Genomic DNA, 27,835 nt, shown 5'->3' on the forward strand with positions numbered 1-27,835 from the left:
TCCGGGGTCCTCCGCCGGGAGGCGGCTCTCGTCAGCCGGGGTTCCGGGCTTTGAGAGTCTCTCTGCCTCCGGGGGTCGATCGATGGTCGGGGGTCCGCCGCCGCCTGTCGGGGTCCCGACATCGTGGGGGGGTGCGTCGGGGTTCTTCGCCGGCTCGGGTTCGCTGGTCTACCCTCCTGGGAGGGTCCTCCGGGATCCGCAGTCGACGTTCCGCCCTAGCTGGGGTCTCCGTGCCTCGAGCGTTCTCGACAGTGGATCAGGGCGTCCTTGAGACCTGGGGGTGTTGCTCCACGTTCCGTCCTCCGAACCCTGGCGTTCGCCTACCGACCGAGGTCTTCGGCTATTAGCCCGAGCTGGGGTTTTCGCTTTATCGGGGTCCGGCGAGCCAGAGCACCCTTTGGCTACTAACCTGGGAAGCACGGTCGCTTGCGCAACCGGATACCCTTTCGGACGTACTGGCGGCACCGCCTTCTCTAGCCCGTCATGACTGACGAGAACCCTCGCTGCAGCAGGAGAAAGAAAAGCAAGCTGCTAGTCAGCTCACTTTTTGTCTCTATAGTTCCGGCAGTCTGCCGGACTGGGTTGGCGCCGGTCCTGGAAGTACTGCAATACCAGGCCGGGCGCGGGGCGAGAGTAAGTGTTTCTCTGTCTTTTTCAGCAATTAAACTGCAAAACCGGGCCGATGTGTGGAGCGGATGGAGCAAGCTCCGAGTTCCGCTCCCGGCACCGGAAAATGCGTTCAATGCGTCAGTCCTCGCATCGAGAACGTAAGAACAGATTTTTTTTTTTTTTTTTTTTTTTTTTTATTAAAAGCATCCTTCGTTCACCACCACCAGGAAAAACCTCTCTCCTTCACATCACAGCACAACAAACCTTCCCGTACAAAACTGGAAAGCGCTTGTCTCTTTGTTACAGGTTCAGACTACAAAAACCATTTTAGCTCTCCCGTAAGTAACAACGCTGAACATAAAATAACATCACATAACATAACATCTATCCAAACAGTTGTTTACTCTACCTTTCCCACCCCTTTCCTGCCCTCTCACTCAAACAGTTTCTGCCACTCAATATCTTCCCACTCTCCTTCTCCTTTCCGTCGATAGTACCCCAACTCTGCGTACGCTAAATACACACATTCCCGTGGCGCGAAATAAAGCCCCTTCTGTACCAATAAACATCGCGTTTTCCACAGTGCCATCCTTGTACACAACAGTAAAACCCGAATCTCCCATTCCCACGCTTTATGCCTCGCCAGTCCGTACATCGCTCCCTCGTAGCTCACGCAGTCCCCCCACCCTATCTCTTTACAAAACTTCGCCACCTTCTGCCAAACCTTCTGTGCATATGAGCATTCCCATAGCACGTGGAACACCGTTTCCTCCCTGCTGCACAGTTCCCTCGGACACTCCCCTGACCTTAGCAGACCCCATTTCCGCTGCTCTGCCCTCACCGGTAGCACTTTCCTGACCGCTCGCCACGCAAAATCCTCGTGCTCCCCCTTCCATCTTTTCCCCACTATCCCCTTCCAGGCCCTTCCCACCTGCCCTTCTGACAACTCTCCTATATCTGCCATCTCATCCTTCGCTCTGATTCCTCTCAGCACCTTCTTTGCTTCTCTCAGTCCCTCGCACCCTAACTCCTCCAGCCCCTTCGCTCTCAAAAAGGCCCAGGCCCGTGCATACCACTTGGGCGGTCTCTCGGCCCACAAGCCCGTCCACCTCTCTCCGTATAATCCCAACCTCCTTAAAAACCTTCCCGCCCAATATCTGCACAACGCCGCCGCTTTCCTTCCCTCCAAACCCGCAATTCGCACCACCCCTTTCCAAAAGTGCACGTACAGGAACACCTCTAGTTCCGGCACGCCCCAGCCTCCCAAGTTCTCCCCCTTATATAGCTCCCTCCTCGCCACCTTCTCCGTCTGCCCACCCCAGAAAAAGAGACATATCTCCCTTTGCACCCGCCTCACCTGCAACCAGGTAGGCGGGTATACCGTTGCCACAAACAAAATTGTTGGCAGCAGAAACTGTTTCATAATCCCCACCTTTCCCCGAAACGTCAACTTCCTCGTTCGCCATAGCCCTACCACCTTCCTCACCTGCCCTCGAAGCGCCTCCCACGCCCGTTCCCCCTTCCCCTTCACATCCATATAGACTCCCAACACCTTCAAACCCTCCTTCTCTACCTGCCACCCCACCTCCTCCAGCCCGGCCCATTCCCCCACCGCTAACAAACTGCTTTTCCCTGTGTTCACTCGTGGCCCCGCTGCTTCTCCATATTCCTTAATGCTTTCCACCACCCTCTCCAAGGACCCCCTATCCCGCACCATAAACATCACGTCATCCATATACAGAGTCACTCTCACTTCTCCTCCCCCCGGTACCGGTATTCCTCTCACTCTCCCATCTCTCCTCACTCTCTGTGCCAACGGCTCTATGCCGCACACAAACAGCTCCGGAGATAGGGGGCACCCCTGGCGCACCCCTCTCTCCACCCTGAATTCCTCTCCCAAACAGCCCTTCACTGAGATCCTGCTCCTCGCCCCTCTATACAGGGCTCTCACCCACCCCACAAATTTCCCAGGGAAGCCCATCCGGTCCAACACCTTAAACAGGAAACCGTGCTCCAAACTGTCATATGCCTTCTCTAGATCTACACTACCCAGCACCACTTTCCACCCCCTTTCTCCCACGTACTCCAAAGTATCTCTCCATACCCACTGCGTATCCCCCAGCCTCCTACCCTTCACTGCACACGTCTGGTCTTCCCCCACCACCTTTCCCATCACCTTCCCCATCCTTGTTGCCAGCACCTTTGAGAACAACTTGTAATCCACATTCAATAAAGTAATCGGTCTCCAGTTCTTCAACACTTCCTTGTCCCCTTTCTTATGCAACAACACCACCACCCCCACCGCAAAGCCCTCCCCGACCACCCCTGATTCCATTACCTCCCGAAACATCTCCACCACATCCTCCCCCACCACCCCCCAGAAACGCTCGTAAAATTCAGCCGGCAACCCATCCAAACCCGGCGTCTTCCCCTTCTTCATCTGCCCCAACACCTCCTTCACTTCTTCCTCCGTGACGTCCCTCTCCAAATCCACCCTCTCCCTTTCTTCTACCCTCTTTTCCAGCTCCCCCAAAAACCTCTCCCCCGCCATCCCATCCACCTCTCGCTTTTTATACAGCTCCGCGTAGAAACCTGTCACCTCCTTTAACACCTCCCTTTGCGACTCGACCCGCACTCCCTTCCCTGTCACCACCGCCCCCACTTCCTTGCTCCCTTTTCTAACTCTGCCTGCAAAATACTTCCCCCATTCCTCCCCCTCCCCCATCCACGGAGCCCGTGCTAAAAACATCCTTTCCTGTTCCTTCCCCCGAAACCATTCCTCTACCGCCCGTTTCGCCTCCCCCAGCTCCCGCTTCACTTCCTTTCCCCCCATCGCTTCTCGAATCAGCCCCTGAACCTTCCCCTGCAATCTCCCCAGCTCCTTCCTCTTCTCCCACGCTTGCCGTTTTCCAACTCTACTAAACCACCCCTTGATCTTCTCCTTCATAACCCTCCACCAATCCCAATGTGATTTAAACAGCACTCTTGTTGTTCTCCACCTCTCATATTCCCTCCCAAAGGCTTTACACACCCGTTCGTCGTCCAGCACCCTCGTGTTCAGCTTCCACACCCCCTTCCCTCTCCCTCCCCCGACCCGTAACTGTACCCTCAACATCTTGTGATCACTAAAACCCACTTCCACCACCTCCTTCCTTTCCACCCCCACTCCTTCCGAGACCAACACAAAATCAATTCTCGAAACCTTCTGTCCCCTGGGGTCAATCCTCGTTCCCACCCGCTCTCCCTTCCAGACATCCACCAGCCCCTCTTCCCGAATCCAATTCCCCAAACACCTCCCTGTACTATCCAAACTTCCCCCGCCAACCCCCCCTTCCCTATCTCCTTCCTCGAGAATGCAGTTGAAATCTCCGACAAAAACTTTCTTCCCTCCCCCTCCCCCACATATCGCCAATCTCCGAAAGAATTCCCTCCGTTCCTCCTTCACCGCCGGGGCGTAGACATTGAAAACCCCCACCTCCTCCCCCCCCACCTCCACCTTCATGTGTTGCAGGCGCCCCTCAACTAAGACCTCCACCCCGGTTACTGTTACCCGTGTTTCATCCACTAAGATTCCCACCCCCGCCGCTTTATTTCCACCCGCCCCCGCCCACCACGATCTTCCCTTATCCCATCTTCTCCGTAGCACCCCGTAATCTTCTTCCCACCCGATCCCACACTCTTGTAAACAAATAATATCAGCCCTCACCGCCCTCAAAAACCCTCCCATCCTTTCCCACCGTTTCTTAGACGCTAGACTCCTCACATTTAAGGAGACAACACACAATGCCCCTGCCATGGCGAGTAGCAACAACAAAAACTTCCCCTTTTTCACACTTCTTCCCCACTCTCACTCTCCGATGTCTCCAGCACGGATTCCACCCCTTTCCGCCATTTCCCAGAAGTTTTCAAACGCTCCCCCACTGCTTTTGGGTTCAAAAATCCCAAAATGTCTGCCGTTTCCCTTTCCCCCTCTCCCTTTTCTTTCTTCTTCCCTTTCCCTCTTTCCTTTCCACCGTCGGTTTGTACCCCCGGCTTCTTCGTCTCCTTTTCCTCCCCGCCGGAGTTCTTCCTTTTCTTGAGACTCCCGTCTCGCCCTTGCTCAATGGCCTCCATCTCCTCCAGTTGTTCTACCCACGCTTTCTCTTTTATACGACTCGGCTTTTGTCCCTTTCCATGTTGCCTTTCCAAATCTGCTACCATACCCCTCAAGTGTTGCAATCCCTCAGCCTCCCTTCCTTCCTCCTCTGTTTTCTGTGTCCACTTCTCCACATTTTCCTCCTCCACCAGCTCTTTGGCTGCCTCTTCGATCCCCTCGTAAACCTTCTCCTCGTTCTCGAATCTTTCCTCAACCTGCGTTTCCTCCACGCACATCTCGTCCCCTTGCTCTGGCACCAACCTCTGCGCCTCCTCCTCCTCCTCCTCCAGTATTCTCGTTTCCTCCCGGGCCTCCTCACGACTCCCCGCCATCCGTACGCGGTTAGCGTAGGACGAGGGGCACGCCTGCTGCGTGTGTCCCTCCTGCCCGCACCCTGGACACACAATGCTCCCCTTACAGAATTGGGCTGTGTGCCCCAGGCCCCGACAGCGGTAACACACAGTAAGGCGACAGAACGCCGCCAAATGCCCCTCTTGCCCGCACCGGTTACACAACTTGGGCTGATCGTGATATACCACGTAACCTCTGCATGGCCCAATTTGCACCGCCGAAGCTAAGTGCTTGACTGCCCCGGGCTTTCCCACCACCTCGCAGAGCGTCACCTTTGCTTTCCATGCCCCGGTCCACACCCCCCAGCGATCACACTCTCTCTCGACAACAGCCACCCGTTCCACCCTCTGCTCCAGCCATCTTTTAACTTCTTCTTTTTGGTCCACCTCAGTAAACATCTTGATGTAGAGAATTCTCTCTCGTGCTCTCCGCCCCATGTCAAAAACCAGGCCCTCCAAATCCCCTCTGTTCTGGGCCTCCTCATGTGCTTTCCAAAATGCTGCGTAACTGCTCCCATTTTCGAACGTGACATTCCAAACTTTTCTGTTATCGAAAGCAATTACACAGTACAAGTCTCTCGGGTTCACTTTGAGAAGCTTCAGGAGCACCTCTGCCATGAACTCCCCACGCCTCAGTGTCTTACTTCCTTTGTAGCCCTCAGGGCTGAGGGTTATTTTCACCCTCCATTTTGTGCCCTGGCCACCATTTCCTGCTTCTTCAGGCTCTGCTTCTGCCTCTGGCCCTGGTGTCTCCCGACGACTTCCTGCCGCCGGCGAGGCTCCTCCTCCATCTTCAGGGGTCTTCTGCCCCCCCGCTCCCACGTGGGCCTTCCCTTTCCGTTGAACGCGGGTCCACCCCTCCTCCTCCTTCTCCTCCTCCATCGCCATTTGCTCACCATCTCTGGTCTCCGCCCAGTCACCGATATGGTTCGCCAACCGACGTCTCTGCTCCCGGACTCTCTCCGCCTCGGTTCCTGCCTCCGCCGTAATCTGCATACTCATCTGCATATTCATCTGCATATCCGACCTCGCCTTCGAAGCAGCCATTCCACTCTGTGTCACTGTCTCCTCCGTCTCGTGCGCTGCGCTGCTCATGGGTGTCTAAAGACCCCGCATGCCTAGCACGTCAGTTTTTCCACTGAAAACAGCCGAGACTACACTTGATCTGAGCCTTCAAGAGGCCGAGAAGCGATCACAAGAACAGATACTACACTTGATCTTAGCCAAAAGGCCGAGAAGCGATACCCTGAACCCCACGGAAACCTCGGGGCCCCCACCGGCAGCGTCCCCAAACACACCGCAAGCTGCCACGGAGGCCCCGCCGCTCACAGTCATCACCTGCAGCTTCTGGCGCCACAAACCCACACGGAAAAGTCCTTCCGCAATATCTCGTGCCCAACAGGTCCGAAGCACCCCCCTCCCACACCCCCCACGTAGCCCAAAGGCCCCCTCATTCATGCCCTCTCAACACTGCGCTGCCTCCCGCCGCCTCCTCGCTGGCCATGAGATGAGAGATGATTTGCTCACAGCCCGAGCGAGCATGATGACGACAGCATCTCGCTTTAACCCTCTCCTGTTTCACGGGGCGTTCCTCCAGCCCTGCTCTCGCCAGCAACAGCAGCAGCAACCCCCTGAGCAGACACGGGTACACTGGGGGCCCTTCTCAAAGGGGCAGGGATCAAAAGGGCAGCTGCTGATTCCTGAGGGGGAACAGGCTCTAATCCCTGAGGGGCAATGCGCTTCACTGGTCGGTGCCACCGTGCTTACTGGATGTTCGTCACATTCATACATCAGTGTGAATGTACTTCAGTTGTGGTTGAACACCCTTCATCACTGAGTGTGAGTCTCACCCGGTTGTATTTGAACAGGAACACCCTTAATTGTTACCTGTGAGATTATGAATGTCTGCAGTTGTGCTTGAACACCCGTTAATCACTGAGTGTGAGCCCACCCGGTTGTATTTGAACAGGAACACCCTTAATTGTTGCCTGTGAGTGTAAATGTCTGCAGTTGTGCTTGAACACCCGTTAATCACCGAGTGTGAGCCCACCCACCGGTATTTGAACGGGAACACCCTTAATTGTTGCATGTGTGATTGTGCTTCAGTTGTGCTTGAACATCTGTTAATCACTGAGTGTGAGCCCACCCAGTTGTATTTGAACAGGAACACCCTTAATTGTTGCCTGTGAGTGTGAATGTCTGCAGTTGTGCTTGAATACCCGTTAATCACTGAGTGCAAGCCCATCCACCAGTATTTGAATGGGAACACCCTTAATTGTTGCCTGTGAGTGTGATTGTGCTTCAGTTGTGCTTGAACACCTGTTAATCACTGAGTGCGAGCCCACCCACCAGTATTTGAATGGGAACACCCTTAGTTGTTGCCTGTGAGAGTGTGATTATGCTTCAGTTGTGCTTGAACACCCGTTAATCACTGAGTGTGAACCCACCCGGTTGTATTTAAACAGGAACACCCTTAATTGTTGCCTGTGAGAGTGTGATTGTGCTTCAGTTGTGCTTGAACACCCGTTAATCACTGAGTGTGAGCCCAACCACCGGTATTTGAACAGGAACACCCTTAATCGTTGCCTGTGAAGGAGCTGCGGACGAGTGAAACAGACGGAGCAAAACTCTTCTTTCCAGTTTCGGGTGCGGCCCCTCTCCTTTGCTTCGTCTTAGTTGTTCTCAGCTAGCTTACAGCTAACAACAAGAACAGGGTTGCACGTGATTGCACTTCGCTGTTTCTGTGCACACAATTGTGTGTCAGTGGACATCCCTGTTGCGTGCAAATACACTTAATTGCACAGAGTGAACGCTGAGCGAACACGCTTAACAGTTGTGCAGGCACGAGCCGAGAACGACTTGAAGGTGGCAGCTCCTTTCCAGTTTGGGGCGCGGAGCCTCTGCTTTGCCTCATTTGAGGCGTTCTCAGCGTGCTCACACCCCACCGTCCCAACAGAGCTGCTGCTCCCCTTTGGAAAAGGCCCCTTTCCTCTCGGCTGTCATGAGCAGCCTCTGGGCCCAGCAACCTGGGGAGAAATCCCTCTCGCAACGCCGCCCTCGGCACTGGCGTCTCCCTCGCTCGTGTATCCCAAAGATTCCTGCCCCCTCAACACTTCCCCGCCTCTCGCCTCCTGGCTGGCTGCGTGAGGAGAAGAGACGAGACAGAGACACGCAGGATCTGCATAAAGGCAGCGCACCGCCCCATCGTGATGACGACATCCTGACTTGAACCCTCCCCTGGCGAGGGGATGTGCCTCTGGCCGCCCGCCCTCTCCTCTGCCCGGCCCTACTTCCTCCAGGAGCACACGCGACTCGAGCAGGGGACCGACCCCACACAGGGACCCTGCGCTTACTGGAAGGCGGTGTCAACAAAGTGCACGTTAAATACACAGCTGGAACTGACAGTCAGAAGTTTTCAACAGGACGCGAGGCTGTCAGTCTCCCTGTATGCTGCAAATACCGCAGCATTACCAGCACGGTAAGCAGGGCCCGTGAAATGCTCAGCGCTGTCAGCGATAACACCAGTTCAGAAACTGACTTTTGGGGGCCTCGAAGGTTCGCGGAACTCGTCAGTTCAGGACCTGCCAGCAAACGTCACAACCACAGCAACAAAAATAACAACAGTTCATAGATTCATAGATGTTCGGGTCGGAAGGGACCTCAATCGATCATCGAGTCCGACCCCCTGCACAGGCAGGAAAGAGTGCTGTGTTTAGATGACCCCAGCTAGATGCCTATCTAACCTCCTCTTGAAGACCCCCAGGGTAGGGGAGAGCACCACCTCCCTTGGGAGCCCGTTCCAGACCTTGGCCACTCGAACTGTGAAGAAGTTCTTCCTAATGTCCAGTCTAAATCTGCTCTCTGCTAGCTTGTGGCCATCATTTCTTGTAACCCCCGGGGGCGCCTTGGTGAATAAAACCTCACCAATACCCTTCTGTGCCCCCGTGATGAACTTATAGGCAGCCACAAGGTCGCCTCTCAACCTTCTCTTGCGGAGGCTGAAAAGGTCCAGGTTCTCTAGTCTCTCCTCGTAGGACTTGGTCTGCAAGCCCTTAACCATACGAGTGGCCCTTCTCTGGACCCTCTCCAGGTTATCCGCATCCCTCTTGAAGTGCGGCACCCAGAATTGCACGCAGTACTCCAACTGCGGTTTGACCAGTGCCCGATAGAGGGGAAGTATCACCTCCTTGGACCTATTTGTCATGCATCTGCTGATGCACGATAAAGTGCCATTAGCTTTTCCGATGGCTTCGTCACACTGCCGACTCATGTTCATCTTGGAGTGGTACGCAGCTCGGCTGATTCCTTGTCTGGTTTGACTTGCCCATAGCTGTCCTCTTCATCAAGAATGGTGAACAGCTTTTTGCCTGACAGGCTCTTTTGCACATCCTCTACAGCGGGAATACAAAAGTGCTGCCTCGATACTGCCTCGTTGAGGTCTTGCAGGTCTAAACAAAGCGGTAGCGAACAATCCTTGTTTTGCGCGATCACAAGGCTATTGACCCAGGGTGTGTGGGCTTAGTCACCTTCGTAAGGACTCTCATAGCTTCCAGCGTTTCGAGGGCAGTCTTCTATGTGCCTAGGTTTGCACAGGGAATTTTTCTACACCCGTGCACCACTGGTGGTACTGCTGGGTCGACACAGATGTGGCAGGTACCGGGAAACTGGCCCACTCCTTCGAAAACGTCCGGACATAGTTTGAGAAGGTCCGCCTTGGTTGCGGGTATTGTTGGGGCCATTCCGTGGACTCGTCTGATGAGGTCTAACGTGGCGTGTGCCACCCGTACCAGGTCTTGGTGGGTCACTATTGTCGGTTAGGTAGAAAGTTACATCAGATTCATTAGCACCAGATTTGCAGCCTGCAATTCCTGCACCTTTTGGTTTGATGGGTGCACCGCCAAATGCAACTAATGTAACATGAGTTTGAACCTTGCATACTTTTCCTTGCAAAGCCTTTGCTATAGCTACTGGAACAGCGTTTGCTTCCGCTCCAGTATCTAACTTCAAATAAGCTGGCAAGCCAGCGATCATCGCTGTGCTATACCAGGCATTCTGCTTATCAACGGTCGGTGAGTGCTGCTTGGCAGACACTGCGCCCATATAGAGGGTACTGACTCCTTTTGCAGATTTTGGAGCCTCTCCCTTTGATTTGCACATTTTTGCAAAGTGGTTCACTCCAAAGCATTTGTACCACGTTTCTCCAAAAGCTGGGCAGGATCTAGGCTTGCGTGTGCTTCCGCATCGTTTGCAAACTTTGCCCTTTGCAGCTTGATGGCCCTCCTGTGGAGCAAACTTCACCTGTGCTTTGCTTTGCTTTTGCAAAGTGCTATGGCAGCTTTGCTTCTGCTCAACTGTATGCAAGCTTGCTTCTGCAGAGAGCATTTGGTCTGCAGATATCCACAGCCTGTGCTAGGGTGAGGGAGGGGTTTTCCAGAAGCCTTTCCCTGAGTTTGCAATCAGTTATGCTGCAAACAAGCCTCTCCCTCAACATAACATCCTCAGCCGACCCAAATTCACAATGCTGTGCTCTGCTCAGCATTTGCTTCCTTCAAACAGAAGGTTCTGCCTTCTGAATGAAAGCTGTAACCCCCTTAATCAGGCTGCTGGTGACTCCACCAAGACACAGGTCACAGGAAGCGAAGACGAGACGCTGTCGGCAGGAAGGCTGAGAAACGCCCCAGCGTGACAACGACATCCTGACTTGAACCCTCCCCCGGCACTGCTCTCCTCCGAACCGCAGCGCGTGGCTTCTCCCCGGCCCTGCTTCGTCCAGGGAGACTGCTTCTGAGCTCTGTAACAAAATCATCTCTGCCTGCAGCCTCCGTGTAGCTAAGTTGCCAGAACCGATACCTTTCAAAAACAGGGTTTTTTTCTGGGTTCATTTCTCTTGAATGCTGCAAGCACCTCTGCCAGGGTTTTGTTACCAGGGTCTGCAAACACCCCTTGCGTGGTGTTGTAAATGTCTAGGCCTTTATACCCATCGCAGTGAAGCGTGACTGCAATGTTATAACCCTCTGCCTCTTGCCCGGCCTTTGTGACTGCAAGGTGTAATCGTAGCTTCTGCTCCCACCTCCTCCAGTTCTCCCCAGGATTTCAAGCGAAGGACAATGCTGGCGGGGGTTTGAAATGCTCCATTTTTCTGCCTTCTGAATGAAAGCTGTAACCCCCCTTAATCAGGCTGCTGGTGACTCCACCAAGAGACGGGTCACAGGAAGCGGAGACGCGACGCTCTCGGCAGGAAGGCTGAGAAACGCCCCAGCGTGACGACGACATCCTGACTTGAACCCTCCCCCGGCACTGCTCTCCTCCGAACCGCAGCGCGTGGCTTCTGCCCGGCCCTGCTTCATCCAGGGAGACGCGGGACGGATGCGGGAGGCTGCCCCCGCACAGGAAAACTGCCCGTCTTGGAACGCGCTGCCAACAAAGGGCTCGTTAAATCCCCAGCGGGAACGGACCGACCGTCAGGAGCCCTCCGTGGGATAAGAGGCTGCCAGCATGCCCGCTGCAAGCACCGCGGCACTGCTAGCGCCGTAAGCCATGCCCAGCACTGTCGGTGATAACACCAGTCCGGAAACTGACTTCTGGGAGCCTTGAAGACTTGTGGAGCTTGTCAGTTCAGGGGCTGCTGCTAACAAATGTAACAGCCGCAGCAGCAATGCAATGGCACAACTAGCGATGGTTGTGGGGCTGGGAATACTAAGTACCATGTAACGTCAATGGGAATGCTTTGTCACACGTTACGGTGTCCTAAATAGCAGTGCTGACCTGCTCTGTGGTTTGCCGACAGAAAAACATGCGATCTCCCCCAAATTCTAGGCCCACTTCACACATATCGGAGAGGCAAAAGCCATGAAAAGCTTATCATATAATAAAAAAAATCAGCTCTAAGGACATGTGCTGTAAGAGGTACTTTTCAAATGTAAATCGTGGAACTCACCAGGCTGCATAGATGAAAACAGGATACTTTCCCCGCAGTCATCTTAACAGATACGCTTGTTTTACCGTCAGGACCATTCAGACCTCTGTTTCATAACCTAGGAGATGTTTCGAAAAGGGAGTAAGAAAAGGAAAACTGAACGAGAACTAAAATGAATATAGGGACAGCACATAAGGAGAGTAAACCATGGAAAGCCAACCAGTTACGGCCATCCGACTGGCAGCTTGTGGGCTGCGTGCAGCTCCCACACTCCCAGTCTCGATTCTGCTTGCCCCATCACTTCACTGCTGCTGCTGCCACCAAAATCCCCTTCCCTAGCCCAGCATCTGCTTCCTGCGTGCCCACCTCCCCCCGCACCTCCCACCCCGCTTCTGCACTAGGGCCAAGGCAGGGCAGCACAGTCCTGGTGCAAGGGAGTCTGTGGCTGGGGAGGTCCTGCAGACCCCTTTCAGCTTGTGCAGGATGCGGCTCTGGTGGGCATGCAGCCCCTACAGCATGCGGATAGGGGGGCTGCAGCCCCAGCCACTCAGAAATTGGACGGCTGTGTTGTAAAACAAGACGTTTCAGGAAGCAGCGGTTCTAAACAGAGAGCAGTTACTGGAAAACAAAGGGTAGGGAAGGGAGGAAAAAGAAAGGGGTGTGAAGCGAGCTAGCTTACAAAAGCTTACGCACCTCTGATTGACTTAGTCTACGAGGTGAAAGCCTACCCTGCCCCTTAGCACGAGTCTTTCAATGTAGAAACAACGTAACAGGAGCATCTACAAAGCCCCAGCTGAAAAGGAGCTATAAGAGGGGTGGCAATCTACAGCCCACAGGCTTAATCTGGCCCACAAAGAGGTCTGATCTGGTACGTGGGATCCGTCTCACAGGGTTGAGCTGCGCTGCCCCTCCGCTCCGCAGCAGTGCGCTCCGCGACCGACCCTGCTGCTCTACCGCAGTGGTTCTCAGTTCGTGGGTTGTGTCTCAAAAGGGGGTCACAAGTACCTATGAAAGGGTCACGAACAAATTTTAAAAATGGATCAACAAACTTTTAAAGTGGATTGTCTTTTAATGGAGAAAAATGTGGGCAAAGGTGGTTTCTCCCTTGCAGGCTGGCAGAGGTCCAGGGATGCTGGGGGACTGTGTGTTAATATGAATCTGGAGAGGGTCTGGATCAGAAGTACAATAAACCAGTTTAATCTAAATCAGTTCAGTCTAATACTACATCCATCCAGGCTTATCTTAAACCCGTTTTGGCAATCTTGAAAGTGGCTTATGTGCACCATCCTTCTGTTGTGTTCCAGATCTGAACCTGTTTCCAATCTCTTAGACCAGCTTGTGTGTAATTTCTGTCCCAAGCCTAACAGACGAGTCAAGAATTTAAATAGCTAACAATACTACTTGTTTGAAGAACATACCAAATGCATCCAGCAAATGTACTTGTGCAAAGCATTTGCACGTAACAATATACGTTTATATTTCATGCCTTTGAATGGATACGTTCCTTAGGGGATATGTGCACATTTGATTTTTCAGCAATGAATTTATTCAAAACTAAGATGGGAGCCAGGTTGTTCCCTCAAGCCTGTGCAAAGTGGAAGATGAATGCCCCGATCTCTCTGCCAGGGGCCACAGAAGGGTAAATCTAGTATTAAGTAACATCAGCATCAACCACTCTTCAGCCAATTGACTACCAAACAAGGAAGCTGCTCAGACCTAACCCACTTGTTTCTCCAAATCAGTTCAATTTGTTGCAATTTACCTGCAGGGAACAGGCTAGAGAGTCATCCTTCCTCCATGCATGAACTGCCCAGGAGCTCATCCACTGGGAAAGAAAGGGAGACACACACTACTCCTGCCATGCCTCAAGGGGAATTCCCTTTGGCTAAAAACAGACCCAGGACTCTTCCTCCCCCTCTTCGCTCCCTCAAGAGTCTTTCATTTGGCGATCCTAGAGGTAAAGTTCCCCACTCCCTACCATAAGTACCTGTGACCTGAGATAACAGGACTCCTGGGACAACTGTGACTAATCCATGCTAATTTTCATTCAAGCCTCATGTTTAAATGACTTCTCCCTCATTCCCCTTTTGATAGGAGTTAAAGACCAGTGATAAAGCCCTTGTTTGCTTTCTGCCTTAGGTACTTACTAGTGCTCCTCTCTCACTGCACCTCTGAGGAGCCTGGAGCATTAGCTAACAGAAGAGGTTCTGCAGACTAAACAAAGTGTAGGATTTTGCATGCAGCATGTGTGGACACACACACGCACACGCAAGTTGGCAAGGTTTTCCAGCATAGCTCCAGCAGAAGGACACTGTCAAAAAGTGGGATGCAAGGAAGGGGGAGGAAATGCAGAGAATTACACGGTCTGTGGATTCCACAAGCTCAAAATGCATGATATTACTTCACTATAATTGAGCCGGTATTGTTCCAAGGACTAACTTAGGAAAAACAGGTGCAAAGGAAAGACCGATTCCTAAAGTGAACTGAAATTATTTCCTCCTCCGTAAGTTAACAAAAATAAAAGGAAAGAAGAAATACCTTTCAACTGCAGTTTTGACTGTAGCATAACAAACTTCACAGGTGGCTGTGATGTTTTAGCCTAGAGAGAGTGAGGACTATTTTTACAAAGAATGATGTTATGTCTGAAATATAACTGCTTCATCATTGCTGCAGATATAGATTGCTCCTTGTGATGCCCCTCTATAGCACTGCTATATGTCAAAATGGTGAAATATGCCCCCCTGATTTAATGAGAATATTTGCATACTGTATTAGCAGGGGTGCAATACCTCAGCTTTGCATAATATTTCAGAAAGTTTTAACCTCTACAAACTAAAAGAAACAGACATAAGGACAGTTCTTAAAAAGCCACTCCTGTGCCCCTAGCTCTGGCACAAACTCTTCTAGTTTCTATGCAATGCTCTGTGCAAGCACGTGGACTGTAACGTTTACAGCATTACATACTCTACCCAGGGTCGCAGATGTCTGTGTATAACACAGTACAGTCCTCAATCTGCATATCCCGCACAGACAGAACGAAGTAAACAGCCCATTTTTCAAAAGTACATAAAATATGGTATTGAGAGTTCTTTGCTTTAATGTCAAAAGCTACTTAAAGAGGAAAATTGCTCTTTACCAGACAAGCTTTCTTTTTGCAGAGATCACATCCACTATTCCTTCCTTGGAAGAAATCTGGGCAGGGTGGCACGCTGGAGACTAACTGGTTCAATGACACAGCAGCTTTCCTCTTGGGATGCAATGAAGGCACTTACAGAAAGCAAGGGCTCTAAATAAAAGAGAATTTAAATATAAACGTTAGACTGAGGTACATTGAAAGGCTCAGTAGAGAGAAACAAGGTGAACAGGGGCAGCAAACAGGGCAAAGGAGACGAGGGAAGAGGAGCCAGGCACCTGACCCGAACTCCTGGAAGCAACGCGAGCTGGGGCTGCCTGTACGTCTGGGCACGTGCTCTAAGGAGCTGGGAGTGCTGCAAGCTGGGGGACTGCTACCTCTGTCTGACAAAAGTCTTAACAAGGCCCAGGAGGGGAGAAAAGGAGACTCTGCGTGACCAGGGGCAGCGAACGGGGCAGTTTGCAAACAGTTCGTAAGTCAGTTTGCAGGTTTCAATGTGACGGTGATGGGTGTGCACACTGCACAGTACAGTCTTTGTAACTAGACTAAGAGTGGTGTAACTGTAAAAGTGTGGTTTGGACTGTCAAGCGAACCATAGCAGTCACAAGGCAGGCTGTCAGAGCAGTGCCTCCCAAACTTTTCCTCAGCACGATCCATTTATGGCCCCATTCCTCAGCATGACCCCTCACTCCCCACCCGTAGCCCCCCACCCCTGCCACCCCATCCCGCTGATGTTTCAAGCCCGTTTGGGGTTGTGACCTACAGTTTGGGAACCACTGTGTTAGAGGTACAGTTACACAGATATTTATGTATTTATATATAGAAATAATATTTTTTTTAAGTTAGTTCGCAGGTCAGTTTGCCCCCCGTTCTTTAAAGGGGAGCTTTCTTTAATTGAGAGTACCTAATCTACATCTATTTAGTGTAAGTAGGTAAAACACAGCAATTAGACCAGTTCTTGTGCTCCTTGCTTAACTGGAGTCCAGAGTGAGAGGGAAGTTGGAGGCGGCGTTTGCTAGGTAATTTATCTGGAAACTCTCCCTCACCTTCCTTCACCGTAAACTTGGAGAGAGGAAGCGGGTTAGCAGGGGAAAGGGAAGCTTTTGGGACCAAGGAGCAGCACAGAGGCCAGTTTACAAGGGAGTTTGCTAGGAAAGGTCTGGTTGAAAGAGGGGCGAGCAGAGAGAGGGAGCAGATTAAGAAACCCAGCAACACGGCTGGAAGACATCAAAATCCCTGAGCCACTGCCACTGCCAGCTCTCTCTGGGCTCCTACCTGTGAGGTGTCCACCCAGGCAGGAGCGCTCACCATCTACCCCACGGGGTTTGCCACTGGCAGGTTCCTTTCAGTGACAGCGAGATGGGGGAGCCTGTGATGTGAGCCGCGCGTTCAGGTGGTGCCCCTCGGGAAGCAGGCGAGAGAGCTACAGGAGGAGGTGGCGAGGCTCCAAAGCATCCTCCACCATGACAACTTCATCAATTTGATGCTTGAGGATACTTCTACTGTGGGGAAATGACTGCCAAGGGCGGCACTAGAGAAGGAAGAGGACTTGAACGCCAGGGAAGGCAGAAGCTGAAAGCTTGTGACCTCTTGCAGCAAGGAGAAATATTCACGCCCACCTGCAGCGGTTTGCCTGGAGAAGAGACATGAAGCCCCAGCAGCAGAGGAGGAGCATGTTCCATCGGTGGCAGAGGCCAGGCCAAGCCTTTCCAAGAGAGAGAGGGTCGAGACCACTGCCACCAAGAGGAAGTGAAGGGTGGGGGTGGTTGGAGACTCCCTCCTCTAGGGGAAGGAGGCGTCCGTCCGCCAGCCTGACCTGTTGTCTTGGGAGCTCTGCTGCTTCCCTGGAGCCTGGACCTGAGTTGTCACGGAGGAGTTACCCACACTCATCTAGCCCTCTAACTCTCTCCATGCTGCTCATCCATGTCGGCACCCGTGATACTGCCAGGGGCGACCTTGAGCAGATCAAAAGTGACTACAGGGCTCTGGGTGCCAGGGTGAAGAGGAAGGGGACTCGGGTGGTGTTCTCCTCAATACCGCTGGTCAAAGGGAAGGGCCTGATCGGAAGCAGACGCATCTTGCAGATCAATGCATGGCGACACAGACAGTGACACCAGCAGGGCTTTGGCTTCTTCAACCAAGGGAAGTTGTTCCAAGAAGGATTGCTAGGGAGACACAGGACGAAGAGAGGGAACGACATATTTGCAGACGGGCTCACTAACCTAGTGAGTGAGGAAGGCTTTAAAATTTAAACTCTGTGCACTGGAGGATGGAGACCAAAGCCCTGAGGTAAGTGGGGAAGCAGGTGACCTGGAGGAAGTGCAAGAACATGAGGCAAAAGGAAAGCCTCTCATTCTTCCTGAGAAAGCAGAGCAATCAGCTAGGTCCTCAGGTGTCTGTACACACATGCATGAAGCTTGGGAAATAAGCAATAAGACTTGGAAGTCCTTGCAGTCACAGAACCATGACATGACTGGAATAACAGACTTGGTGGGACAGCTCGCATGGCTGGAGCACTGCAATGGATGGATATAAACTGTTCAGGAAGGACAGGCAGCAGAGGAGAGAAGGAGGAATTGCACATGCACAAGTATCTGTACAACGGCTCAAAGCTCTGGTCTGAAACTGGAGCTAGGTCTGTAGGAAGTCTCTGGGTTCGGGTCAGAGGGAAGAGCAACACGAGTGATGTCATGGTGGGTGTCTGCTACAGACCGCCAGACCAGCAGGAAGTGGTAGCTGAGGCTTTCTTCAAACAGCGAGCGGATTTACCAATCGCAGGCCACGGTTCTCATGGGGGATTTCAATCCCCGACATCTGCTGGGAAGGCAATACAGCAGCGCGCAGGCACACCAGGAGTGTTGGACAGTGCTGGGGACAACCTCCTGGTGCAAGCAGTGCAGAGGCCAAGTAGGGGCCATGCTCTTCCTGACCTCCTGCTGACAAACTGAGAAGAATTGGTGGGGAATCAATCAGTGAATGGCACCGTGGGCAGCACCAACCACGAGATGACTGAGTTCAGGATCAGGAGGCAGACAGGCAGCAGGGTACGAGCCCCGCCCTTCAGAAAAGCAGACTTCCCTTCACTCAGGAAGTGCTGATGGGCGGGCTCCCCTGGGAGGCCAATCTGAAAGTAAAAGGAGTCCAGGAGAGCTGGCTGTATTTTAAAGAAACCTGACAGAGGGCACAGGAATAAACCATCTCAATGCGCAGAAAGACTAGCAAGAATGGGAGATGACCAGGTCGGCTTAGCAGGGAACTCTCAGCACGCTAAAACACAAAAAGGCAGCGTGCAAGAAGTAGAAAGTTGGACCAATGACTAGGAAGGAGCATAACAGTACTGCTTGGCATGCAGGGACGAAATCAGGACGGCCAAAGCACACCTGGAGTTGCACCTCATGAGGGGCTCGGACTAGACGACCTCCTGAGGTCCCTTCCAACCCTCATTTTCTCTGATTCTGTGAACTCTTCCGCTTCCGTTTCATCCACCAGTTTTGTTCAAATGATCGAAAAGACTAGAGACAAATTGTTTCCCTTTACAAAAGCTGCGCTGGCTTGTCCCCCTTTTTTAATCTGTTTACTTCTTCAAACAGTTGAAGATAGCACTGGCCTATGGATTATGGGTTTATAATTGCCAGGACCACCATTCAGCCCTGTTTTAAAAGTAAGGTATAGTTTACAACCCTCTGTTATAATAGGTGATTTAAATGAGACTGTATTTTTCTTAGGAGAGAGGCAAGAGTTTCTTAGGGTGATATTTTTTACTGGATCCACTGTGTAGTTAAGATCAAGTTAGACAAGCTTTTAAATGCAAGACAAGCTCAGTCATTTCATTCTTTACAGCTTCTGAATGAATGCTACGTGGTACTAGTGATTTAATGGTCTTTAATATACCACTTTATTCTAGCACTTGATCTCCTTGCACCAAAATCTCCAAACTTATCTCCTCCATATTATCTAAAAGGAGTAACAGAAACCTCGACATCCTTTGGGATGAGAACTGATGAGCAGAAGTTGTTTTCTTTTTAATCCTCTCTCTTCCTTAATTGCCCCGTATAGTCCCAGGTAGTCCAGCAGACCTAATAAGTCTCTCACAGACTTTGTGTTTCTAATTTTTTTTAAAGATCAGAATGGACATATACAGTAACCACAACCTTCAATTCACAGTTAAAAAGTTAAATAGTTTAACAGATATTTTTCACACCAGAAAACATCCATAATTTTGAAGCAGCTCCTTGGACACTTCAAAAGATTGATTAAAATACTAATTTGCATAACCATAATACTCAAGAATTGTCAGAACTGCACTGAGAACAGCTAGAATCCCTCGAAAGAGCTAATAACTCAGTGCATTGTCTCACCAGCCCAAACCCCTCATTAGCTGCATCCTTGGGCTGCTGCTGCCACTGCCACTGGGGGCTGGAAGCTGCACCAAGCTCTTCCCAGTGTGGCTCTGTTTGGGCATGGCAGGCGGCAGTGCTGGGAGGGGGGGCTATGGCAAATTATGGGGTGGCTGTAGCTCCCCCACCCGTAGCTACCCCTTTCAATGCTGCTGCTGCCGCCACTGTCCTTCTCACCTGGCCTGAGCGCAGCCCCAGCCCAGCCCCCGGCAGCAGCCTGCCCTCACCCCACGCACAGATCCGGGGGACACAAGCCCGCCCTGGGGACACGTGCAGGAGTGGGAGCCACCCCTTCCCTCCCTGCCACCCTCGGACGAGCTGCGGCTCCATCTCACGTCCTGCCCCACTTCAGCTGGGCAGTGCCTGCCCCTGCCTCAGCCCCTCTCCCTCTCTCACTGCAGAGGACCTCAATCTGCCCCGCTGTGCCTCTTTCCTTCCCAACACCCCTTCACCCCCACAGACTTCACCCCCCAGCCAAATGCTGTTCTCCAAGCTACCAGGCTGCATATTGGCAATTGGATCAGTATCATCCAATATGAATGGTCTACAATCGGCCATCGGTATTGGCCCAAAACATCTTTATCGGTGCATCTTACTGCTAGTACATCATCAATAATCATCAATCAATAATAAATGTACAGTTGAAAATATCAATCATGACAGAGCACAATTTCAGAACTCTATAATTAACAAAGGTTGATAAAATAGTCTTGCTTGTTAACACCAAAACCTTGGTGGAGCTATTCATTAAGAGCACAGCACAACAGGTATTTAGGAGGTTACACTCAAACCTAATGTATGCTTGGTATCACCAAAAGGACAACTGAATCCCATCCACTATTAAACTGGTCAATTGACATATCTGGAGGGGGAAAAAGTTAAAATACAAGATTATTTTTTGTTCTTATTTGACAATGAGCAGTCTCTCAGCTAATACATTCTGATTTTTTTGAACTGTTACTTGAAAGCAAAAGTGAATGTGAGTAATTACTAACAGTTAAGCATACACGAGTAGGTATACATTCTTGTCTTCCTAAGAGTAAGCAGACACACCCAAACCCTATATACTTCAGGTAGTTGTGAGGTCCAGGAAGTGTACAAGAGGCAAGGATTGGTGTGGGTGATATCTTTTATTAGACCAACTGCATGGCTGGAATAGATTAGTCAAGCTTTCAAATGCAATGCATCCTTCAAGATATCACCCACAAAAACCCTTGTCTCTCACATACCTCCTGGATCCTCACAGCTACAACATCATTCCAACAGCAGGAGAACCAATGATTTTTTTGGTGATGTCTTTCATCAGACCAACTCTATAGTTGTGAGAGCTGTTAGATAAGCTTTCAGACATCAAGTGTCTTTCCTCAAGTCCAAAAAGCCTTGTCCAACAGCTCTCCCAACTATACTAAAGATCGCACAACAAAATCCTTGCCTCTGACTCCATGTAAATGCAAACAGTCTGCTTGGAGGCACAGAGGAAAACTGTGAACTAGGTGTGAAGAGGAATTATCATTATAGGATACAAGAAATGCAGTAAAATAGTTCAAGCACCATGCAGGCTTACCCAGAGACATCAACATTTTTCACAAACTGAAATACCTGCTATTTGAATATGAAGCTCAAAAGATGAACACCAAAGCCTGGTTCCTACTAATCACAAGTTTATTGTCATGGCAAACAAAAGCACAAAATAGTTCTACATGGTAAAATATACAGTCCTCTGTAGAGGGAAGAGGCCACTAGCACTCTCGAAAGATTTTCATTAGCACGCTGCAGGTTATATAAAAATTACCAACTTCTATTTAATACAGTTTTTCAGACAAGAAAAAAGCACTGTCAGGCTGGAGAGGGCAATTACTGCATTCCCAAGACAAAGGTAGGAATTATACTTAATACAGAACAATTAACCATTAGACATTACCGCAGCTTCAGAACATGTTATTTCCAGTTTTAAATCACAGTCTGAGATGAGGAGACTGACAGATAATTAGAGGCAGTGAACTGGCCAATGTGCTGCAATAGCCAATCAGAAGGGTAATCAGCGTATACTGGCAAATACGAAGGGGACGTTAAGGCAGTGAACATTTGATTTCAATTAAAACTTCTACACCTGACACTTCAGGTCCCAATGAAAAACTGCATCTTACAAGATAAACTGTTTTTCTTTCCCCAAACACAAGGCCTAAAAATATTCCCTAATCTTCACTAAAAATGTCCTTGATTCCTGATCAGCATATCTTGGTATAGCTATACCATTACAGGTTTTTAGTTTGGGGGAATACTATGAAACAAAAATATGGTTCAGTGGTAAACTGTGCAGCAGTCCTGAAACACATTATGCCATCTTTACTTTGTGGGGGAGAAACCCAACAGCTCCATAGCTAAAGAAAGCCAAAATACCAAAACTTCTAATTCAGTGACTCTCCACCAAGGTGACTTGAGTTCCTCTAAAGGCAGCCATAGGGTGCCACACAATCACCCTTAGTGCTGGCAGACAGGAAACTAGGATTCAGAAGTAGGGGTCTACCAAATTCAAGATTTTCGCAGAAACCATGAATTTGGTAGGTGCCTTGTGAAAAAGCCCAAGCTGAAACCCTGGCAGCAAGCAGGGCTGTGGGGAGGGGACGGAGGGAGCTGAAAACGGGCTGGAAGCCCTGGTCCTGGGGGGAGTGGGGGGGAAGCAGGGGCAGGCTGGACTGAGATTTTCTCTGCTGAGCATGACAGGCCCCTCCCACATCTCCAATTGGCTGAGAGGCCCTGGAAGCCCTGCCCCTCACTGGAGATTGAGAGATGGCCATGGGTTGGGACTCCCAGGGCCCCTCAGCCAGAGGTGTGGGGGGGCCTGCCATGCGCCACCGTGAAAATGGTGACCACCACTGCACTCGCATCGCAGAGTCGGGGGAAGCCCCTGTGAACGACGTAGGCCCCATATTCATAAGGTAGTCAGAGATTTCCAGCAGGAATTCAATATTAAAGACATTCTGACCTGCCCTGGCTTTTCTGAGTTGGTTGCAACAGAAAAATTGCCATTATTTTTCTGTAGTTAAAAAAAAAAAAAGGTAGAAGCTAAGACCTGGAATTTTCCAAGCCAGGTCTTCAGTCTAAAAAGCTGAGGAACACAGTACTAATTAATAGCTGATTATGAAAAATCTTTATGAGGAAAATTTGGAGAAAGAGCAGCACAAGAACTACAACTTTGACAAACAGGATGTTAATATGCAAGCCAAGTGTCTGTTTAGTTCGCATTTTTACTTGAAAGGTTATAAGAAAAGTTCCTACACACCAAAGAGCTACTCAGCACAGCTCACAAAGACATTCTCAAGGACCCAGAGGGACGGCCTTCCATCTTCAGCTCCCTCTGTGCAAAAATGAAGTTTCTTTCCTACCCATGGGGCCTTTTTACCATCTTGTACCATCTACACTTTTCCCAGAGCCTAATGAAGGGACTTTGATCCCGAAAGCCTGCAGAAAAGGACAGTTTTCTTGCCTTTTTCCAGTTGGTCTAATAAAAGGTATCATTTTGGAACCCAGAGTTCTAGTTTTTTGTATATAAGAAAAGTTAGCAACTTTGCAGTCATATATGAAAGCCTAGAGGTACAATAAGAGAGCCTCTGATTTGCACCACTTAGCAGCACTGTGAGCGATCATATAAATTAGAGGTGCGCTGATACCTTGGTCTCATATCGGATCGGTACCAGTACCAAGAAAATACGCTGTATCGGATATCGGCCCGATGGGGCTGATAATTTGGCTGATAAATGCCTGTGCTGTGCGCAGTCACAGCACAGCTCTCAGGAAGCAAGAAGCAGATCTGGCCGCGTGGAGAGCTGCCTTCAGCTGGCAAGTCCGGTGTGGTGGAAGGGGAGGGAAGCGGCATGTGGGGGGCAGATCAAGGCTCTCGCTGGTGATGGAGGGGGCGGGGGCAGGTGCTGTCCAGGCGGGGTGGAGAGGGGGAGCTGCAGCTTGTGGTGGGGGGAGGTGGCTCCCACTGCTACCTGCACTCTGGGAGGGCATGGGCAGGGGGGGTGCCCCTTGGATCTGTGCACGGCAGGGTGGGCTGCAGCCGGGGCTGCGTGGAGCTCTTCTCGGTGGAGGCTGGGCTCGGAGAGGGCGCCGGTGGCATTGGGAGGATGCTGCATCCACCCCAAATTTCACCACCGCTGTGCTCCCAGTGTCACCGCTGCCAGCAGCCCAACGCAGCCCCGGGTTTTCCTGGTGCGTGGGTGGAGGTGGGGCGTTGAGCCAGGGCTGCATTGAGTGGCTGGCGGTGGTGGCGCTGGAAGCAGAGCCCTGGCAAAATTTGGGCTGGATGCAGCATCCTCCCAGCGCTGCCAGCACCCACTCCAAGCCTAGCCCCTACCAAGAAGAGCCCCACACGGTCCTGGCTGCAGCCTGCCCCATCCCACACAGATCCAGGGGGGCACATGTCCCCCTGGTGCCTTCCCGGGTTGCAAGCAGCAGTGACAGCCGGCCCCCCATCACAAGCTGTGGCTCCGTCCCCTCCGCCGCGCCTGGGCAGCACGTCCCTCTGCCTCCTCCCTCACCACAGGCGATGTTGATCTGCACCCCCGCCACGCCCCTTCCCCTTCTCCTTCGCCTTCCCCTTCCACCAGACCGGACTTAACCAGCTGGAGGTAGCTGTATCGGAAACCAGATCAGTATCAGCCAATATGCCTCCTTAAATATCAGCTATCGATATCGGCCGCAAAAATCTCTATCGATGCGCCCCTAATATAAATTCATAACTTTAAAAAAATATTTTAAAGGTATTATTTGGTTATTGTCCCAAATTTCATTAAGCTTTTAATAAACATAAGAGTATCTTACTACTCAGAAAGAGCTTAACTAATTTCCTTTTTCTCTAAAAGCTGTAAAATGATCAGCAATTAATAAAAAAGCACAGGTTTCTGGTCAAAGTCTTCAAAAGCCAGAACAACACTGCATGTTGTGTTAGAGTTTGATTATGTCAGGAACTCAACTAAAATGTCTTTATTAAATCCAAAAGACAATAGCAGATACATAGTGACTTTAAGCCAGTAGTTTTCAACCTTTTTTTAGTAAGTGTACACCCGGCAGCCCCCTTTTTAAAAAGTGTACCCCCAGGGGGGTGGGAGCAGCCGGATGCGGAGCAGGTGGGGGTGGCGAGCGGTCAGACATGGCTGGGGGTGGCGAGCGGTCAGACACAGAGCAGGGGCACGGTGAGTGGCAGAGCAGCGGCAGTGCAGCTTCTGTGGGCCCTGCTCTCCCTCCGCCCTGGCCCTGCTCCTGTGAGGCAGCAGGTGTGCTACATCTGCGTCCGCCCCTGTATATTCCCTGGGACCTTTCAAATTACCTCCAGGGGTAGGCATACCCCAGGTTGACAACACCTGCTTTAAGCAAATGCTCTGAAACACTGACAAAGAATGTTTTGCGTTTGAAAGCTTGTCTAACTTAATTCCAACCATTCAGTTGGTCCAATAAAAGTGATCACACCCAAAAAATCCTTGCCTCTTGCATACTTCCTGGATCATCACAGGTAGAACATAACTCTAAACAAACGGGTGCTCAAACCACGGGGTGCTCAAACATCGCTCTAAACAAAGCCATGCCAGGGCCCCATCCATCTGTGCAGAGGGAGGCAGGGGGCACGCCAGCCCCAAGACAGCGCAGAAAGGGGGCTTTGTCAGCCTCAACCCGAGCCCAAGGGGCTTGACAAGGCCCCACTACAGCGGCAGGTTGGGGGTGTGCCCATCCCCACGGCAATCCCATGGAAGGAAGAATGGCCAGGCCTCAAACCAGCCATGCAGGGGAAAAAGGCAAAGCTCCAGAAGAAGAAGTGCAAAGTAATGAACTTAGGACAGAAGAGTCTCATGCACCGCTACAGGCTTGGGACCAACTGGCTAAGCAGCAACTCCACAGAAAAGGACCTGGGGGTTACGGTGGACAATAAGCTGAATAGGTGCCAACAGTGCGTGCTTGTTGCCAAGAAGGCTAACCGCATACTGGGCTGCATTAGTAGGAGTGTTGTCAGCACTGAGGGAAGTCATTATTCCCCACTATTCTGCACTGGTGAGCTTACATGTGGAGTACTGTGTTCAGTTTTGTGCCCTCTACTACAGAAGGGATGTGAACAAGTTGGAGATTAGGAAAAACTTTCTGACTAAAGATTGGTGAAGTACTGGGACGGCTTATCTAGAGGGTGGTGGACTCTTGGAGGATTTTAAGGCCCGGCTCGACAAATCTCTGGCACGATCAAATTAAGGATGGTCCTGCTTGGACTAGATGAGTTACTGGAACCCCTTTCAACCCTAGTTTTCTATGATTTATTAGAAACATTTGGAAAAACAGCAGTATAAGAAACAATACTGGCGATGTAGCATCCATGGGCATCTGCACGCAAACAGCAGCTACGTCCCCATTGCAACACGCTCCTCTGGTATAGCGCGTCACTACGGTGAAGTAGCGGCTAAAAATAATCATGTGCCACACATACAGCACAGTAAAGTTGCCATAGTGACACATGTAGATGCGCCCTGTATGTTGTGTTAGAATTTGATTGAGCGTGTCAGTAATTCAGTTCAAATGCCTTTATTAAATCCAAAAGCCAATAGCAGAGATACAATTACTTTAAACAAATGCTCTAAAATAGTGACAAAGAGCTTTTTAGCTCAGCTCTCGTGGTGCGGTGGGTTAGCATGGGATACTTATAAAACAGCACTGGGGAAGTGAGGCTAAGGTTGTGAGTTCAAGCCTCACCTAGAGCATTTAACTTTTAGTTGGGATGCTGAAGCAAGCATGTGTGCACCCTTCGCTCCTGTGCGGTGGTAAGGAACCAGCAGCAGCAGCAAGGTGAGCTGGGCCAGCTGTAGGGAAGTGGGAAGGGGTTTTCTCCCATCCCTATTTAGTTGAGGGGAGAGCAGGAGGAGTCTGAACTGCGCATCAGCATCATTGTCTTCAGTGTTCAGGTGAGTGCACAGAAGGGAGTCTTAAGAGAAAGTTAAAGCATTGTGGGTTAGGACACACGGAGGTCAAGGGGAAAGGGACCTGGTGATGGGGGTCTGCTACAGACCACCACATCAAGGAGCAGAGCTAGACTGGGAATGCTTGAGGCAGCTCTCAAAGGCCGTACAGTTTAGGGACATGGTTGTCATGGGGGACCTAAACTACCCTGACATCTGCTGGGAAGAGCAGTCAGCCAAATCCAACCGTTCACCTAACGCAGGAAGTATATGGTCCCACTGGACTTGGTGTTGGCTATGCGGGATGACCTGGTAGGGGAACTACAGATCCGTGGTCACCTTGGGGACAGTGACCACCACTCACTCAATCAAATTCATCATACGGTGTAGAGCGGGTAAGATAATAATAGGGTGGAGGTGCTTGACTTTAGGAAGGCTAACTTCAGCGTGCTCAGTTTAATCAGCGATGCACTGCAGGAGAGGAGTATTGGCGAGATGGGAGTCCAGGAAGGGTGGTCGTTCCTAAAGGAAGCGATCCTTCAGGCACAGAGGGAGATGATCCCAGTGCGAGGGAAAGGGGAGAAAGGGGACAAAAAACCTCCTTGGCTAAACACAGACATCCAGAAAAGCCTAAGGGCAAAAAAAATAAAAAAGAAGGCATATAGGTGGTGAAAGCAGGAGGAAGCTACCAAGGAGGAGTGTATCTACTTGGCCCGCACTTGCAGGGAGGCAGTTAGAAAGGCCAAAGCAACTACAGAGCTGAGGCTGGCAACACAAATTAAAGACAACAAGAAGTCTATTGTCAGGTATGTAGGGAGTAAAAGGAAGGCGCAGGGCAGCACAGGACCCCTACTGAAGAAACAGGACCGATTAGTGACAGACAGGGGGGACAAGGCTGAGCTATTCAATGAGTTTTTTGCCTCAGTGTCCTTGAACAAGGGTCAAGATCAGTCTCCTAACAGGTTCTTAGATGGGATCAGAGGGATACCAGCCTACCAACTGTCAACGCTGACGTGGTGCAGAGTCACTTGGATGGACTGGATGTGTTTAAGTTAGCAGGCCCAGATGCGCTGCACCCGCGAGTACTAAAGGCATTTGCCGGTGTCATAGCAGAACCACTGGCACGGCTGTTTGAGCACTCGTGGCATTCGGGTCAGGTCCCAGAGGACTGGAAAAGGGCCAATGTGGTCCTCATTTTCAAGAAGGGGAGGAAAGAGGATCCAAGTCATTATAGGCCAGTCAGCCTCACCTCCACCCTTGGAAAAGTCTGTGAAAAGATTATTAAGGATCATATTTGTGGGAGTCCAGCGGGAAAAATACTGCAGCAGGGCAACCAGCATTGATCCATAGCAGGTGG

The 27,835-nt window shown here is 50.9% G+C and overlaps 1 long non-coding RNA gene and 1 pseudogene across 1 annotated transcript in view; both read right to left on the reverse strand.

Moving 5' to 3' along the window:
* Window positions 1–6,219: 6,219 nt before the first annotated feature.
* LOC132246654 (U2 spliceosomal RNA) lies at window positions 6,220–6,337 on the reverse strand (annotated as a pseudogene).
* Window positions 6,338–9,099: 2,762 nt separating this feature from the next.
* LOC132246559 (uncharacterized) overlaps window positions 9,100–27,835 on the reverse strand; it is a 29,005-nt gene continuing 10,269 nt past the window's right edge. The window contains exons 2-3 of the long non-coding RNA XR_009457931.1: window positions 15,147–15,296; window positions 9,100–12,128 (exon numbers count right to left, since the gene is read on the reverse strand). This is a non-coding gene — a long non-coding RNA (uncharacterized LOC132246559). The remainder of the gene's footprint in view (window positions 12,129–15,146; window positions 15,297–27,835) is intronic.

The sequence above is a fragment of the Alligator mississippiensis genome, chromosome 16 (assembly GCF_030867095.1).
Source record: "Alligator mississippiensis isolate rAllMis1 chromosome 16, rAllMis1, whole genome shotgun sequence".
Lineage (NCBI taxonomy): Eukaryota > Metazoa > Chordata > Crocodylia > Alligatoridae > Alligator > Alligator mississippiensis.